The sequence below is a fragment of the Triticum aestivum genome, chromosome 2B (assembly GCF_018294505.1).
Source record: "Triticum aestivum cultivar Chinese Spring chromosome 2B, IWGSC CS RefSeq v2.1, whole genome shotgun sequence".
NCBI lineage: Eukaryota > Viridiplantae > Streptophyta > Magnoliopsida > Poales > Poaceae > Triticum > Triticum aestivum.
The window spans coordinates 130,377,448-130,394,654 of record NC_057798.1 but is presented as its reverse complement, the minus strand read 5'-3'; positions in this window follow the sequence as shown (position 1 = coordinate 130,394,654).

Here is a 17,207-nt window from a genome sequence, read left to right as displayed (position 1 = left end):
GCAGAAGAAAGAGGAAGGACGAAGGTCGTCCCCTATGCTTTTGTCATAGGCTCTATAATGTATGCCATGCTGAGTACCGCACCTGATGTGTGCCTTGCCACATGTCTGGCAAGAGGGTACAAAGGTGATCAAGGAGTGGATCACCAGATGGCGGTCAAAATTATCCTTAGAGGAATAAGGATATGTTTCTCGGTTATGGAGGTGATAAAGAGTTCGACGTAAAGAGTTACGTCGATGCAAGCTTTAACACCTATCCGAATGACTCTGAGTAGCAAACCGGATACATATAGTGGAGCAACCATTTGGAATAGCTTCAAGTGGAGCGTGGAAGCAGCATTTACAATATGACCTAGAGATTTGCGAAGTACATACGGATCTGAATGTTGCAGACCCGTTGACTAAAACCTCTCTTACAAGCAAAACATGATCAAACCCCAGAACTCATTGAGTCTTAATCACATGATGATGTGAACTAGTTCAGTGACACTAGTAAACTCTTGGGTGTTGGTCACATGACGATGTGACCTGTGAGTGTTAATCACATGGCGATGTGAACTAGATTATTGACTCTAGTGCAAGTGGGAGACTGTTGGAAATATGCCCTAGAGGCAATAATAAATTAGTTATTATTACTATATTTCCTTGTTCATGATAATCGTTTATTATCCATGCTATAATTGTATTGATAGGAAACTCAGATACATGTGTGGATACATAGACAACACCATGTCCCTAGTAAGCCTCTAATTGACTAGCTCGTTGATCAATAGATGGTTACGGTTTCCTGACCATGGACATTGGATGTCGTTGATAACGGGATCACATCATTAGGAGAATGATGTGATGGACAAGACCCAATCCTAAGCCTAGCACAAAGATCGTAGTTCGTATGCTAAAGCTTTTCTAATGTCAAGTATCATTTCCTTAGACCATGAGATTGTGCAACTCCCGGATACCGTAGGAATGCTTTGGGTGTACCAAACGTCACAACGTAACTGGGTGGCTATAAAGGTGCACTACAGGTATCTCCGAAAGTGTCTGTTGGGTTGGCACGAATCGAGACTGGGATTTGTCACTCCGGTAAACGGAGAGGTATCTCTGGGCCCACTCGGTAGGACATCATCATAATGTGCACAATGTGACCAAGGGGTTGATCACGGGATGATGTGTTACGGAACGAGTAAAGAGACTTGCGAGTAACGAGATTGAACAAGGTATCGGTATACCGACGATCGAATCTCGGGCAAGTACTATACCGCTAGACAAAGGGAATTGTATACGGGATCGATTGAGTCCTTGACATCGTGGTTCATCCGATGAGATCATCGTGGAACATGTGGGAGCCAACATGGGCATCCAGATCCCGCTGTTGGTTATTGGCCAGAGAGCTGTCTCGGTCATGTCTGCATGATTCCCGAACCCGTAGGGTCTACACACTTAAGGTTCGGTGATGCTAGAGTTGTTATGGGAATTAGTGTGCAGTTACCGAATGTTGTTCGGAGTCCCAGATGAGATCCCGGACGTCACGAGGAGTTCTGGAATGGTCCGGAGGTAAAGATTTATATATGGGAAGTCCTATTTTGGCCACCGGAAAATGTTCGGGATTTTTCGGTATTGTACCGGGAAGGTTCTAGAAGGTTCCGCAGTGGGGCCCACCTGCATGGGAGGACCCACATGAACATGGGTAGTGGGGGCAAGGCCCCACACCCCTGGTCAAGGCACACCAAGATCCCCCCTTAGAAGGAATAAGATCATATCCCGAAGGGATAAGATCAAGATCCCTAAAAAAGGGGGATAACAATCGGTGGGGAAGGAAATGATGGGATTTCTTTCCTCCCACCTTTGCAAACGCCACAATGGACTTGGAGGGCAAGAAACCAGCCCCCTCCACCCCTATATATAGTGGGGAGGCACATGGGAGCTTCACCCTTGCCCCTGGCGCAGCCCTCTCCCTCCCCAACACCTCCTCCTCCGTAGTAGTGCTTGGTGAAGCTCTGCCGGAGAACTGCAAGCTCCACCACCACACCGTCGTGTTGCCGGAGCTCTCCCTCAACTTCTCCTCTCCCCTTGCTGGATCAAGAAGGAGGAGACGTCCCCGGGCTGTACGTGTGTTGAACGCGGAGGTGCCGTCCGTTCAGCACTAGGATCATCAGTGATTTCGATCACGACGAGTACGACTCCATCAACCCCGTTCACTTGAACGCTTCCGCTTAGCGATCTACAAGGGTATGTAGATGCACTCTCCTTCCCCTCGTTGCTGGTTTCTCCATAGATAGATCTTGGTGACACATAGGAAAATTTTGAATTTCTGCAACGTTCCCCAACACATCACCCACCTGCTTCGGGCCATATACGCTTCGCGGCCTTGCTGCATTGCTGACTCGCCCTTTGCTCATCCCGCAACCGGGGCTACACATGCTGGCACGGCGCTTGTGCTCGGGTCCTTCCCAGTAACGCTGACAAATCAGAGAGACCGAGCTCTGGCTCATGAACTGCCTCGCGTACGCCACCTCACCGGGTCCTTGGTGCCTTCACCTTCCTGTGGAAAGATCAAGGGATAGGCAGCAAGCATCGTTAGGGGCCATATTCTCCTCTGTAGGCTAACTCACCAGTATATCTGAAGCCTAGCTACGGGCAGGCTCGACGGCCACCACCTTCTCATGCAAATCGCTTGCACGTTAAAGGGGGAGCTCCTGGGCATCACGCCTCAGGAGCCCTTACTAGCTCTCCAGCTCTCACCCTTTGGCCTTGACCATGGCATCGTGACCTGGCATACCAGCGGCGGCTGAGCCTCGCTCGAGGGCCGGGAACCAAGGACATAGAGCACCTAGACGAGTGAGAAAAGGGAATGGCCATCACGAGCCCTACCTAGAGGCGACACCACCGAGGCACGAATGGGCACCGTGCAAGGGAATCGCCACAGGCTCACTAAGATAAGTCACTCGCGCATGTCAGCATAAACCTCATGACTCCATCTCACGACCTTCGCAGTCCCGCTCGGGCAATGTCGCTTCCCTTTCTGGTTCTTGGGCAGCTGCTTGCACGCCAAGGGGGATCTCATGAGCATCGCGCCTCAGGAGCTCTCACTGGACCTCGGGCCGCTCACCTCCTGGCCTTGACCATGACATCGCAACCTAGCATACCAGCGACAGCTGAAGCCTGCCTGGGGACTGGGTCCCGCCGACGTAGAGCGCTAAGCTACTTTGGGAACAAAAAAGGGGAACCGTGTCGGAGTGGGATACACGATTCCAACATAGAAATAGAAAAAATAATGTTGGAATTAAAGCATCACGGTTTTTACATACCCCCGCAAGGCTTGTCCTAATTCCGTGCTGGAAAACAAAAGAAGGAAGCCATTGGAGGACCGGGCCAAAGGGCATCACCGGCAATGCCAGGCGGATGCCGCTGCTGCACTCCAAGCACGGCGAGAGCTCGGCGGCACGTAGCTGTTGTCACTGGACTCCGGAGAATCGCTGGGCTCGGGAGAGTCACTGGATTCCCAGGAGTCATCGCTTCTACTTGAGGAGACGCCGATGGGGTCGGAGGCGGGTTCCAGCGCTCACGGACACACCCCGGGGGCTGCTTCCTCCAGGGCAGCACTCCGGCCGTCGGCCCTCCTCGTTGAAGACATTGAAGAATAGTGTAGAGGCGTCGTCGTACTCGAAGTGGATCGCTCGAGGGCCTCTTCAAAAACATTGAAGAACAGTGTAGAGGCGCCGTCGTACTCGGCGTGGGTTCACGGCCCTACTGGCCGCTCGGCTTGGGCTCGCCCGCTGCTGCCTGGGATCGCTCGGCGGTGAGCATTACCGTCCTGCACGCAAGCATACAAGGGAAGGGGAAGCCGGGCAGAGGACATACGTGCCAAGGCCAGGTCACCTCCTGCCTCACGCCGGCATCGCAGGGACGGCGAAACCTTTTCTTTGATGGAAGTGGTTCTGGCTCCTCCCGAGGGGCTTTCCCCTTCTCCGCCGCCGAGAATCTCCTGATCGGCGCCATGGATGCTACGGCAAAATGGAGAAGAAGGAGAAGGAACAGGCGGGGGAGGCCAACCGCCGGCCTCCCCTCATTTATAGTCGGAGGGAGGCCAACCGCCGGCCTCCATGATCTCGTGCAATGATGTCTTCTCTGCATGCAGCATCAACTCATCAAGTCAGGCAGTTGTCGTGGCAACGTGGGGAAGCAGAGACACCCATGTCCCATCAATCGCCACGTGTCGCCCAAGGCCGTAGGCGGTTAGGGCCCGTGGCGCTCCACACTTGCCCTTTGGCTTCGCCTAGAAGCCAATTTCGAGTGCGCCTTGGGCCCGAGGGATACTGTTGGCATTCTGGATATGGGGGTTCCCATACTTGCCTGCCTGCGGCCCGCGGCGTGGCTCCACCAACGGCCTGGTATGACCCAGTTTCAGCATCGAGTATCCAAGACCGTCGTGACGGGCCAAGCCTCGCGAGGTAGACGACATCAATACCTCCAAGGGAATCGGCCTCTTTAGAATGGCTCCTGAGGAGCAGAGATTTCTATGCAAGGCTCACCTCATGAGGTTGAGATGACGTGAGCCATGACGACCAAGGCCAGGCGGGCATCGGCGGGCGCAGAGTACCAGTTTCCTCTCCGGTGCAATGGAGGCAAGCAGCAGGCACGGAGTCCCGAGGAAGCAGCCAAAGGTTTCCATTCTCGTGCAACAAGACCAAGACCGCTAGGACGGCAGGACGGAAGTCATCGGCGATCCCACCACAGTGTCACGACCAGGGGCTTTTGCAGGCGGAGACCACTTTAGTCAGGATAATATGTACTTGTTGTCTCCCTTCAAATTTGGCCGTTGTGGGATCCCTTCCCGCCTCTATTCGGTAAGAGGACCAAGGCCACTATAAATAGGACCTAGCCACCACCAAGGGAGGGGATCGGATCCATTCCACCCTGACCAGCTCACCAGCTCACTTGAGCCCAAGAACACGCCTCCTGAGGCTGTTCTCCATTGTACTAGTTCTTCCTCCGCCCCTCGAGGCAAATCCACCACAAAGCAGGAGTAGGGTTTTACACCGCAGGGTGGCTCGAACCTGGGTAAAATGTTGTGTCCCATTTCCTTCGAGCTCGACGCATTAGGCTGTGAGATTAGCGAGTCGGCAGACTGGGGAGAGAGAGATCTTCGCACGCACCCCAGAGTTCGAACCTCTCAAGGGTTTGCGGAACCCGTAATCCGACAGCACCAGCCACCAGGGGCTGGTGCGCCCCCCATATGGGTCAAACCAGTGGGAGAAGGAAAGAAGGGGATGGAAAGGAAAGGGGGGATTCGGCCTCCCCCTCCCCTTTCTCCCCGTCCTCTTTCCTCCCCCCTCTGGCTAATATGGAAATAGGGGCGGCCAAGGGGGAACCCAAGTAGGATCCGGTCCTACTTGGCGTGCCTCCTGGCCTCTCCCCTCCCCCTCTCACACACACACACACACACACACACACACATACATATATATATATATGGGGGGCACCCCTAGCATGCACAAGACAATTTCCTAGCAGTGTGTGGCGCCCCCTCCACCGTTTACACCCTCGGTCATATTTTCATAGCGCTTAGGCGAAGCCCTGCGAGGATCACTTCACCATCACCGTCACCAGGCCGCCATGCTGACGGAACTCATCTACTACCTCGACGCCTTGCTGGATCAAGAAGGCGAGGGACGTCACCGAGCTGAACGTGGGCAGAACGCGGATGTACCGTGCGTTTGGTACTTGATCGGTTGAAGCGCGAAGAAGTTCGACTACATCAACCATGTTGAGAAACACTTCCGCTTATGGTCTACAAGGGTACATAGACACACTCTCCCCCTCGTTGTTATGCATCTCCATGGATAGATCATTGCTGCTACCTCTTGAGCATGCGTTGCTTTTTCCCTTGAAGAGGAAAGGGTGATGCAGCAAAGTAGCGTAAGTATTTCCCTCAGTTTTTGAGAACCAAGGTAACAATCCAGTAGGAGGCTCCTCAAATGTCCCACGCACCTACACAAACAAACAAGAACCTCACAACCAACACGATAAAGGGGTTGTCAATCCCTTCATGGTAACTTGCGAAAGTGAGATCTGTTAGAGATAATAAGATAAGATAAATATTTTTGGTATTTTTATGATATAGATTGGAAAGTAAAAGATGCAAATAAAAGTAGATCGGAAACTTATATGATAAATGATAGACCCGGGGGGGCATAGGTTTCACTAGTGCCTTCTCTCAAGATAGCATAAGATTACGGTGGGTGAAAAATTACTGTCGAGTAATTGATAGAAAAGTGTGTAGTTATGAGAATATCTAGGCATGATCATGTATATAGGCATCATGTCCGTGACAAGTAGATCAAAACGATTCTGCATCTACTACTATTACTCCGCACATTGACAGACTCCTGCCTGCATCTAGAGTATTAAGTTCATAAGAACAGAGTAACACATTAAGAAAGATGACATGATGTAGAGGGATAAACTCAAGCAATATGATATAAACCCCATCTTTTTATCCTCGATGCCAACAATACAATAGGTGCCTTGTTGCCCCTGCTGTCACTGGGAAAGGACACCGCAAGATTGAACCCAAAGCTAAGAACTTCTCCCATTGCAATAAAGATCAATCTAGTAGGCCAAACCAAAATGATAATTTGAAGAGACTTGCAAAGATAACCAATCATACATAAAAGAAATCAGAAGAGATTCAAATATTTCTCTTAGATAAACTTGATCATAAACCCACAATTCATCGAATCTCTACAAACACACCGCAAAAAGAGTTACATCGAATAGATCTCCAAGAAGATCGAGGAGAACTTTGTATTGAGATTCAAAGAGAGAGAAGAAGCCATCTAGCTAATAACTATGGACCCGAAGGTCTATGGTAAACTACTCACAACTCATCGGAGAGGCCTTGGAGATGATGTAGTGGCCCTCTGTGGTCGATTCCCCTTCCGGCGGAGCGCCAGCGAAGGCTCCAAGATGGGATCTCGCGGATATTGAAGGTTGCGGCAGTGGAATTAGGTTTTCGTGGTGCTCCAGGATGTTTTCAGGGTACGGGGGTATATATAGGCAAAGGAAGTACGTCGGTGGAGCAACGAGGGGCCCACAAGAGTGGGGGCACGCCCACCCCCATAGGGCACGTCGGGCACCCTCGTGGCCGCCTTGTTTGCAGCTTGATGTCCACTCCAAGTCTCCTGGATTGCGCTTGTTCTGAAAAGATTGCTACCGAAGGTTTCATTCCGTTTGGACTCTGTTTGATATTCCTTTTCTTCGAAACACTGAAATAGGCAAAAAAAACAGCAATTCGGGCTGGGCCTCTGGTTAGTAGGTTAGTCCCAAAAATGATATAAAAGTGTAAAGTAAAGCCCATAAACATCCAAAACGGGTAATATAATTGCATGGAACAATCAAAAATTATAGACACATTGGAGACATATCAAGCATCCCCAAGCTTAATTCCTGCTCATCCTCGAGTAGGTAAATGATAAAAACAGAATTTTTGATGTGGAATGCTGCCTAGCATAATTCTCAATATAATTTCTTTATTGTGGCATGAATATTCAGATCCAAATGATTCAAGACAAAAGTTCATATTGACATAAGAAATAGTAATACTTCAAGCATACTAACAAAGAAATCATTTCTTCTCAAAATATCATGGCATTAGAAGGTTCATCCCTACAAAATCATATAGTTAGGCTATGTTTCATTTTCATCACACAAAAATACTCCCATCAAGAACAACCCCGGTTTCAGCCAAGCAATTGGTTCATACTTTTTAACGCGCTTCAGCCTTTTTCAACTCTCACACAATACATGAGCGTGAGCCATGGATATAGCACTATGGGTGGAATAGAATATGATGATGGAGGTTGTGTGGAAAAGAAAAAAAGGAGAAAGTCTCACATTCACGAGGATAATCAATGGGCTATGGAGATGACAATCAATTGATGTCAACATGAGGAGTAGGGATTGCCATGCAATGGATGCACTAGAGCTATAAATGTATGAAAGCTCAACAAAAGAAACTAGTGGGTGTGCATCCAACTTGCTTGCTCACGAAGACCTAGGGCATTTTGAGTAAGCCCATCGTTGAATATACAAGCCAAGTTCTATAATGAAAATTCCCACTAGTATATGAAAGTGACAACATATGAGACTCTCTATATGAAGAACATAGTGCTACTTTGAAGCACAGTGGAAAAGGATAGTAACATTGTCCCCCTTTTTATTTCTTTTTTTTCTTTTTTTTGGGCCTTTCTCTTTTTTTTGGCCTTTTTTGGCCTTTCTTTTTTTCCTTTTTTATAAGGGACAATGCTCTAATAATGACGATCATCACACTTCTATTTATTTACAACTCATGAATTACAACTTAAAACTAGAACAAGATATGACTCTATATGAATGCCTCCGGCGGTGTACTAGGATGGGCAACGAATCAAGAGTGGCATGTATGAAAAATTATGAAGGTGGCTTTGCCACAAAGACGATGTCAACTACATGATCATGCAAGGCAATATGACAATGATGATGCGTGTCATGATAAACGGAATGGTGGAAAGTTGCATGGCAATATATCTCGGAATGGCTATGGAAATGCCATAATATATAGGTATGGTGGCTGTTTTGAGGAAGATATAAGGAGCTTTATGTGTGATAGAGCGTATCGTATCACGAGGTTTGGATGCACCGGCGAAGTTTACACCAACTCTCAAGGTGAGAAAGGGCAATTCATGGTACCAAAGAGGCTAGCAATGATGGAAAGGTAAGAGTGCGTATAATCCATGGACTCACATTAGTCATAAAGAACTCATATACTTATTGCAAAAGTCTTATTAGCCCTCGAAGCAAAGTACTAATACGCATGCTCCTAGGGGAAGGGTTGGTAGGAGTTAACCATCGCGCGATCCCGACCTCCACTCATAAGGAAGGCAATCAAAAGAGCATCATATGCAACAAATTTGTTACACAACTTTCACCATATGTGCATGCTACGGGACTTGCCAACTTCAACACAAGTATTCTTTAAATTCACAATTACCCAACTAGCATGACTCTAATATCACCACCTCTATATCTCAAAACAATTATGAAGTATCAAATTGATCATAGCATCCAATTCACTTCCTATGATAGTTTTTATTATACCCAACTTGGATGCCCATCATTATAGGACCAATTTTTTTAACCATAGCAAATACCATGCTGATACGTCTCCAACGTATCTATAATTTTTGATTGCTCCATGCTACTTTATCTACTGTTTTGGACTATATTGGGCTTTATTTTCCACTTTTATATTACTTTTGGGACTAACCTATAACCGGAGGCCCAGCCCAGAATTGCTGTTTTTTGCCTTTTTCAGTATTTTGAAGAAACAGAATATCAAACGGAGTCCAAACGGAATGAAACCTTCGGATCGTGATTTTCCAACCGAACGTGATCCAGGAGACTTGGACCCTACTCCAAGTAGTGCCCGAGGAGGTCATGAGGGTGGAGGGCGCCCCCCCTAGGCACGCCCTCCTACCTCGTGGGCCCCTCGAAGCTCCACCGACGTACTCCTTCCTCCTATATATACCTACATATCCCCGAACGATCAGAACAGGAGCCAAATACCTAATTCCACCACCGCAACCTTCTGTATCCACGAGATCCCATCTTGGGGCCTGTTCCGGAGCTCCGCCGGAGGGGGCATCCACCATGGAGGGCTTCTACATCATCACCATAGCCCCTCCGATGAAGTGTGAGTAGTTTACTTTAGACCTTCGGGTCCATAGCTAGTAGCTAGATGGCTTCTTCTCTCTTTTTGGATCTCAATACAATGTTCTCCCCCTCTCTCGTGGAGATCTATTCGATGTAATCTTCTTTTTGCGATGTGTTTGTTGAGACCGATGAATTGTGGGTTTATGATCCAGTATTATCTATGGAAAATATTTGATTCTTCTCTAAATTCTTTTATGTATGATTGAGTTATCTTTGCAAGTCTCTTCGAGTTATCTTTTTTGGTTTGGCCAACTAGATTGGTAGTTCTTGCAATGGGAGAAGTGCTTAGCTTTGGGTTCAATCTTGCGGTGTCCTTACCCAGTGACAGAAGGGGTAGCAAGGCACGTGTTGTATTGTTGCCATCGAGGATAACAAGATGGGGTTTCTATCATATTGCATGAATTTATCCCTCCACATCATGTCATCTTGCTTACGGCGTTACTCTGTTTTTAACTTAATACTCTAGATGCATGCTGGATAGCGGTCAATGAGTGGAGTAATAGTAGTAGATGCATAATCGTTTCGATCTACTTGTTTTGGACGTGATGCCTATATACATGATCATTGCCTAGATATACTCATAACTATGCTCAATTCTGTCAATTGCTCAACAGTAATTTGTTCACCCATCGTAGAATACTTATGCTCTTGAGAGAAGCCACTAGTGAAACCTATGGCCCCCGGGTCTATTCTCATCATATCAATCTATATCACTTTATTTACTTGCTTTGTTTTTACTTTGCCTTTAGTTTTTACTTTGCATCTACCTATCAAAAATACCAAAAATATTATCTCTATCAGATCTCACTCTCGTAAGTGATCATGAAGGGATTAACAACCCCTAAGTGTTGGTTGCGAGTTGCTATCGTTTTGTGTAGGTACTAGGGACTTGTGCATTGTCTCCTACTGGATTGATACCTTGGTTCTCAAAAATTGAGGGAAATACTTACGCTACTTTGCTGCATCATCCTCTCCTCTTCGGGGAAATCCAACACAGTGCTCAAGAGGTAGCAAGAAGAATTTCTGGCACCGTTTCCGGGGAGGCTCATGCAAGCAAGTCAACAATACCAAGTAGCCATCGCAATCCCTATCTCTCGCGTTACATTATTTGCCATTTGCCTCTCGTTTTCCTCTCCCCCACTTCACCCTTGCCGTTTTATTCGCCCTCTCTTTCCCAATCTCCTCCTCCTTTCCCTTTTGTTTGCTTTCTTCTGCCTTACTTCTTTTTGCCACTATGTCTGAAATTGGGGAGATTATCATCGATATGGACAACAATGATAACACAGAAAATCCCGAGGCTCCGGCCGATGAACCTCCTATCTTGCATACCAAAAAGTTTCGAATCGGTAGTGGTAACATCATTGGCAAAGGCGTTATTCAAGATTTCTTTACTTGTGCTGGTGCTTTACCTTCCATGGGCTGTTCTATTCTTCATAGAACTAGTAGCCTTGCGGATGCTATATCTATGCTTGTGGTTGAACTTGAAACACAATTTATGCATATGCACCCTTGCATACAGAGAATTTTCTTAGAATTCTCTAATATTGAGCACTCTTCTATTAAATGCGCTGTTACTATCTTTTTGGCTCATGAATTTAGATTTATCATAAGAGAAGCCAAATAAATCTTTGCGCACTATAGGGTGGGCGCCGGTCGTTCACCCATAGAAGCAATCCTCTATGATCAAGAGGAAATTAGACGTTTTCAATCTTCGGACTATGTCGCTTTCAATGAAAACCTTAGAAAAAAGGTCCCTATCAATGTCTTGGTTGATTGCATTAACGAGCTTAATAATGATTTTTCCCTTAGAAATAATGAGCTAGGATACTCTCTCGAGTATAAGCTCACAAGATTTTGCCAAAAGAATGCTTTCAGTAATGAAATAGTTGTGCACTATGAAGGGCCAAGGGAGGAACCCGTTCCTCCCGTGATTGATCTTGGGGATTTTTGTCCCGCTAAATTTAGCCCTTTTGATTATTTTTGCTTGCCTCAAAGGAAACTTGCTGCCGAACGTAGAGAATACGAGATGAGCTTTCAAGATCTATCTTATTATTACGGCACGACCTAGATCTATCCTTGCTTTTATGCCCAGCTAGGGGCGTTAAACGATAGCGCTTGTTGGGAGGCAACCCAACTTATTTTGTGTTTTTTGTTTTTGCTTCTGTTTAGGAATAAATAATCCATCTACCTTCTGTTTGGATGTGGTTTTATGTTTTAATTAGTGTTTGTGCCAAGTAGAACCTATAGGATAACCTACGATGATAGTTGATTTGATTCTGCTGAAAAACAGAAACTTTGCGCGCACGAATTTAGTTATGATAAATCACAGGAACGTTCTTTTGCATTGATTCTTGTTGCTGCTGATCAATAAACAAATTGTCCAGGATTTCCTATTTTGGTAGAATTTTTAGAGTTCCAGAAGTTTGCGTTAGTTACAGATTGCTACAGACTGTTCTGTTTTTGACAGATTCTGTTTTTCGTGTGTTGTTTGCTTATTTTGATGAATCTATGGCTAGTAAATTATTCTATAAACCATAGAGAAGTTGGAATACAGTAGGTTTAACACCAATATAAATAAATAATGAGTTCATTACAGTACCTTGAAGTAGTCTTTTGTTTTCTTTCTCTAACGGAGCTCACGAGATTTCTGTTGAGTTTTGTGTCGTGAAGTTTTCAAGTTCTGGGTGAATTCTTTGATGGATTATGGAACAAGGAGTGGCAAGATCCTAAGCTTGGGTATGCCCATGTCACCCCCAAGATAATCCAAGGACACCAAAAAGTCAAAGCTTGGGGATGCCCCGGAAGGCATCCCCTCTTTCGTCCACTTCCATGGGTAATTTACTTGGAGCTATATTTTTATTCACCAACATGATATGTGTTTTGCTTGGAGCGTCTTGTATTATTTGTGTATTTTCTTGTTAGTTTACCACAATCATCCTTGCTGTACACATCTTTTGAGAGAGCCATACATGATTTGGAATTTGTTAGAATACTCTATGTGCTTCGCTTATATCTTTTGAGCTTGATAGTTTTGCTCATAGTACTTCACTTATATCTTTTGAGCGTGATAATTTTTGCTCTAGTGCTTCACTTAGATCTTTTAGAGCACGGTGGTGGATTTGTTTTAAAGAAACTATTGATCTCTCATGCTTCACTTAGATTATTTTGAGAGACTTTAATAGCATGGTAATTTGCTGAATGTTAATATACTTGGTGTTCAAGATATGTAAAACTTTCTTTTGAGTGTGTTGAATACTAAGATAAGTTTGATGCTTGATAATTGTTTTGAGATATGAAGGTGATAATATAAAAGTTGTGCTAGTTGGGTCATTATGAATTTGAGAAACACTTGTGTTGAAGTTTGCAAATCCCGTAGCATGCACGTATGGTTAAAGTTGTGTAACAAATTTGAAACATGAAGTGTACCTGGCTTGTGCATCCTTATGAGTGGCGGTCGGGGACGAGCGATGGTCTTTTCCTACCAATCTATCCCCCTAGGAGCATGCATGTAGTACTTGAATTTTTGATGACTTCTAAATTTTTGCAATAAGTATATGAGTTCTTTTGACTAATGTTGAGTCCATGGATTATACGCACTCTCACCTTTCCGCCTTTGCTAGCCTCTTCGGTACTGTGCATTGCCCTTTCTCACCTTGAGAGTTGGCGCAAACTTCGCCGATGCATCCAAACCCCATGATATGATATACTCTATCACACATAAACCTCCTTATATCTTCCTCAAAACAGCCACCATACCTACCTATCATGGCATTTCCATAGCCATTCCGAGATATATTGCCATGCAACTTCCATCATCATCATCATGACATACATTACTTTTGTCATATTGCCATTGCATGATCGTGTAGTTGACATCGTATTTGTGGCAAAGCCACCATGCATTATTTTCCATACATGTCACTCTTGATTCATTGCACCATCCCGGTACACCGCCGGAGGCATTCATATAGAGTCATATCTTGTTTTAAGTCTCGAGTTGTAATCCTTATGTTGTAATCAATAGAAGTGTGATGATCATCATTATTAGAGCATTGCCCAAATAAAAAAAAGGAAGGACAAAAAAAAGAAAGGCCCAAAAAAGAAAATAAAAAAAGAAGGGGCAATGCTACTATCTCTTTTTCCACACTTGTGCTTCAAAGTAGCACCTTGTTCTTCATGTAGTGAGTCTCATATATTGTGCTTCGAAGTAGCACCTTGTTCTTCATGTAGTGAGTCTCATAAGTTGTCTTTTCATACTAGTGGGAATTTTTCATTATTGAACTTGGCTTTTATATTCCTACGATGGGCTTCCTCAAATGCCCTAGGTCTTCGTGAGCAAGCGAGTTGGATGCACACCCACTAGTTTTCTTTTGTTGAGCATTCATAGCTCTAGTGCATCCGTTGCATGGCAATCCCTACTCACTCACATTGATATCTATTGATGGGCATCTCCATAGCCCGTTGATATGCCTAGTTGATGTGAGACTTTCTCCTTTTTTGCCTTCTCCACACAATCCCCATCATCATATTCTATTCCACCCATAGTGCTATATCCATGGCTCACGCTCATGTATTGCGTGAAGGTTGAAAAAGTTTGAGATTATTTAAGTATGAAACAATTGCTTGGCTTGTCATCGGGGGTATAGAAGTTGGGAACATCTTTGTGTGACGGAAATGAAGCATAGCCTCACTATATGATTTTGTAGGGATGAACTTTCTTTTGCCATGTTATTTTGAGAAGACATGATTGCTTTGATTAGTATGCTTGAAGTATTATTATTTTTGTGTCAATATGAACTTTTGTCTTGAATCTTTTGGATCTGAATATTCATATCACAATTAAGAAGATTTACATTGAAATTATGCCAAAGTATCACTCCGCATCAAAAATTCTTTTTTATCATTTACCTACTCGAGGACGAGCAGGAATTAAGCTTGGGGATGCCTGATACGTCTCCAACGTATCTATAATTTTTGATTGCTCCATGCTACTTTATCTACTGTTTTGGACTATATTGGGCTTTATTTTCCACTTTTATATTACTTTTGGGACTAACCTATTAACCGGAGGCCCAGCCCAGAATTGTTATTTTTTGCCTTTTTCAGTATTTCGAAGAAACAGAATATCAAACGGAGTCCAAACGGAATGAAACCTTCGGGATCGTGATTTTCCAACCGAACGTGATCCAGGAGACTTGGACCCTACTCCAAGTAGTGCCCGAGGAGGTCACGAGGTTGGAGGGCGCACCCCCCCCTGGGCGCGCCCCCCTACCTCGTGGGCCCCTCGGAGCTCCACCGACGTACTCCTTCCTCCTATATATACCTACGTATCCCCGAACGATCAGAACAGGAGCCAAAAACCTAATTCCACCGCCGCAACCTTCTGTATCCACAAGATCCCATCTTGGGGCCTATTTCGGAGCTCCGCCGGAGGGGGCATTCACCATGGAGGGCTTCTACATCATCACCATAGCCCCTCCGATGAAGTGTGAGTAGTTTACTTCAGACCTTCGGGTCCATAGCTAGTAGCTAGATGGCTTCTTCTCTCTTTTTGGATCTCAATACAATGTTCTCCCCCTTTCTCGTGGAGATCTATTTGATGTAATCTTCTTTTTGCGGTGTGTTTGTTGAGACCGATGAATTGTGGGTTTATGATCCAGTATTATCTATGTAAAATATTTGATTCTTCTCTAAATTCTTTTATGTATGATTGAGTTATCTTTGCAAGTCTCTTCGAATTATCTTTTTTGGTTTGGCCAACTAGATTGGTAGTTCTTGCAATGGGAGAAGTGCTTAGCTTTGGGATCAATCTTGTGGTGCCCTTACCCAGTGACAGAAGGGGCAGCAAGGCACGTATTGTATTGTTGCCATCGAGGATAACAAGATGGGGTTTTATCATATTGCATGAATTTATCCCTCTACATCATGTCATCTTGCTTACGGCGTTACTCTGTTTTTAACTTAATACTCTAGATGCATGCTGGATAGCGGTCGATGAGTGGAGTAATAGTAGTAGATGCAGAATCGTTTCGATCTACTTGTTTTGGACGTGATGCCTATATACATGATCATTGCCTAGATATACTCATTACTATGCTCAATTCTGTCAATTGCTCAACAGTAATTTGTTCACCCATCGTAGAATACTTATGCTCTTGAGAGAAGCCACTAGTGAAACCTATGGCCCCCGGGTCTATTCTCATCATATCAATCTATATCACTTTATTTACTTGCTTTGTTTTTACTTTGCCTTTACTTTTTACTTTGCATCTACCTATCAAAAATACCAAAAATATTATCTCTATCAGATCTCACTCTCGTAAGTGACCGTGAAGGGATTAACAACCCCTAAGCGTTGGTTGCGAGTTGCTATCGTTTTGTGTAGGTACTAGGGACTTGTGTGTGGTCTCCTACTGGATTGATACCTTGGTTCTCAAAAACTAAGGGAAATACTTACGCTACTTTGTTGCATCATCCTCTCCTCTTCGGGGAAATCCAACGCAGTGCTCAAGAGGTAGCACATGCTGTTCTAAAAGACTCTCAAAATAATATAAGTGAAGCATGAGAGATCAACAATTTCTACAAAATTAAACCACCACCGTGCTCTAAAAGATATAAGTGAAGCACTAGAGCAAAAATTATCTAACTCAAAAGATACAAGTGAAGCACATAGAGTATTCTAATAAATTCCAAATCATGTGGGTTTCTCCCAAAAGGTGTGTACAGCAAGGATGATTGTGGTAATACAAAAAGCAAAGACTAATATCATACAAGATGCTCCAAGCAAAACACATATCATGTGGTGAATAAAAATATAGCTCCAAGTAAAGTTACCGATAGACGAAGACAAAAGAGGGGATGCCTTCCGAGGCATCCCCAAGCTTAGGCTTTTGGTTATCCTTGAATATCTTGGGGTGCCATGGGCATCCCCGAGCTTAGGCTCTTGCCACCCCTTTTTCCATAGTCCATCAAATCTTTACCCAAAACTTGAAAAATTCACAACACAAAATTCAATAGGAAATCTCATAAGCTTCGTTAGTGCAAGAAAGAAAAACCAGCACATAAGGTACTGTAATGAACTCATTCTTTATTTATATAGGTGTTAAACCTACTGTATTCCAACTTCTATATGGTTCATACCCCCCCCCCTCCCACCCTGCGATACTAGCCATAGATGCATCAAAATAAGCAAACAACACACGAAAAACAGAATCTGTCAAAAACAGAACAGTCTGTAGCAATCTGTAACTTTCGAATACTTCTGGAATTCTAAAAATCCTACCAAAATAGAAGTCCTGGGCAATTTGTCTATTGATCTATTTCAAAAAGAATCAACGCAAAATCACGTTTCTGTGATTTACTAAAATTATTTTTGTGCGTGCAAAAGTTTCTATTTTTTAGCAGAATCAAATTAACTATCACTATAGGTTATCCTATAGGTTCTACTTGGCACAAAC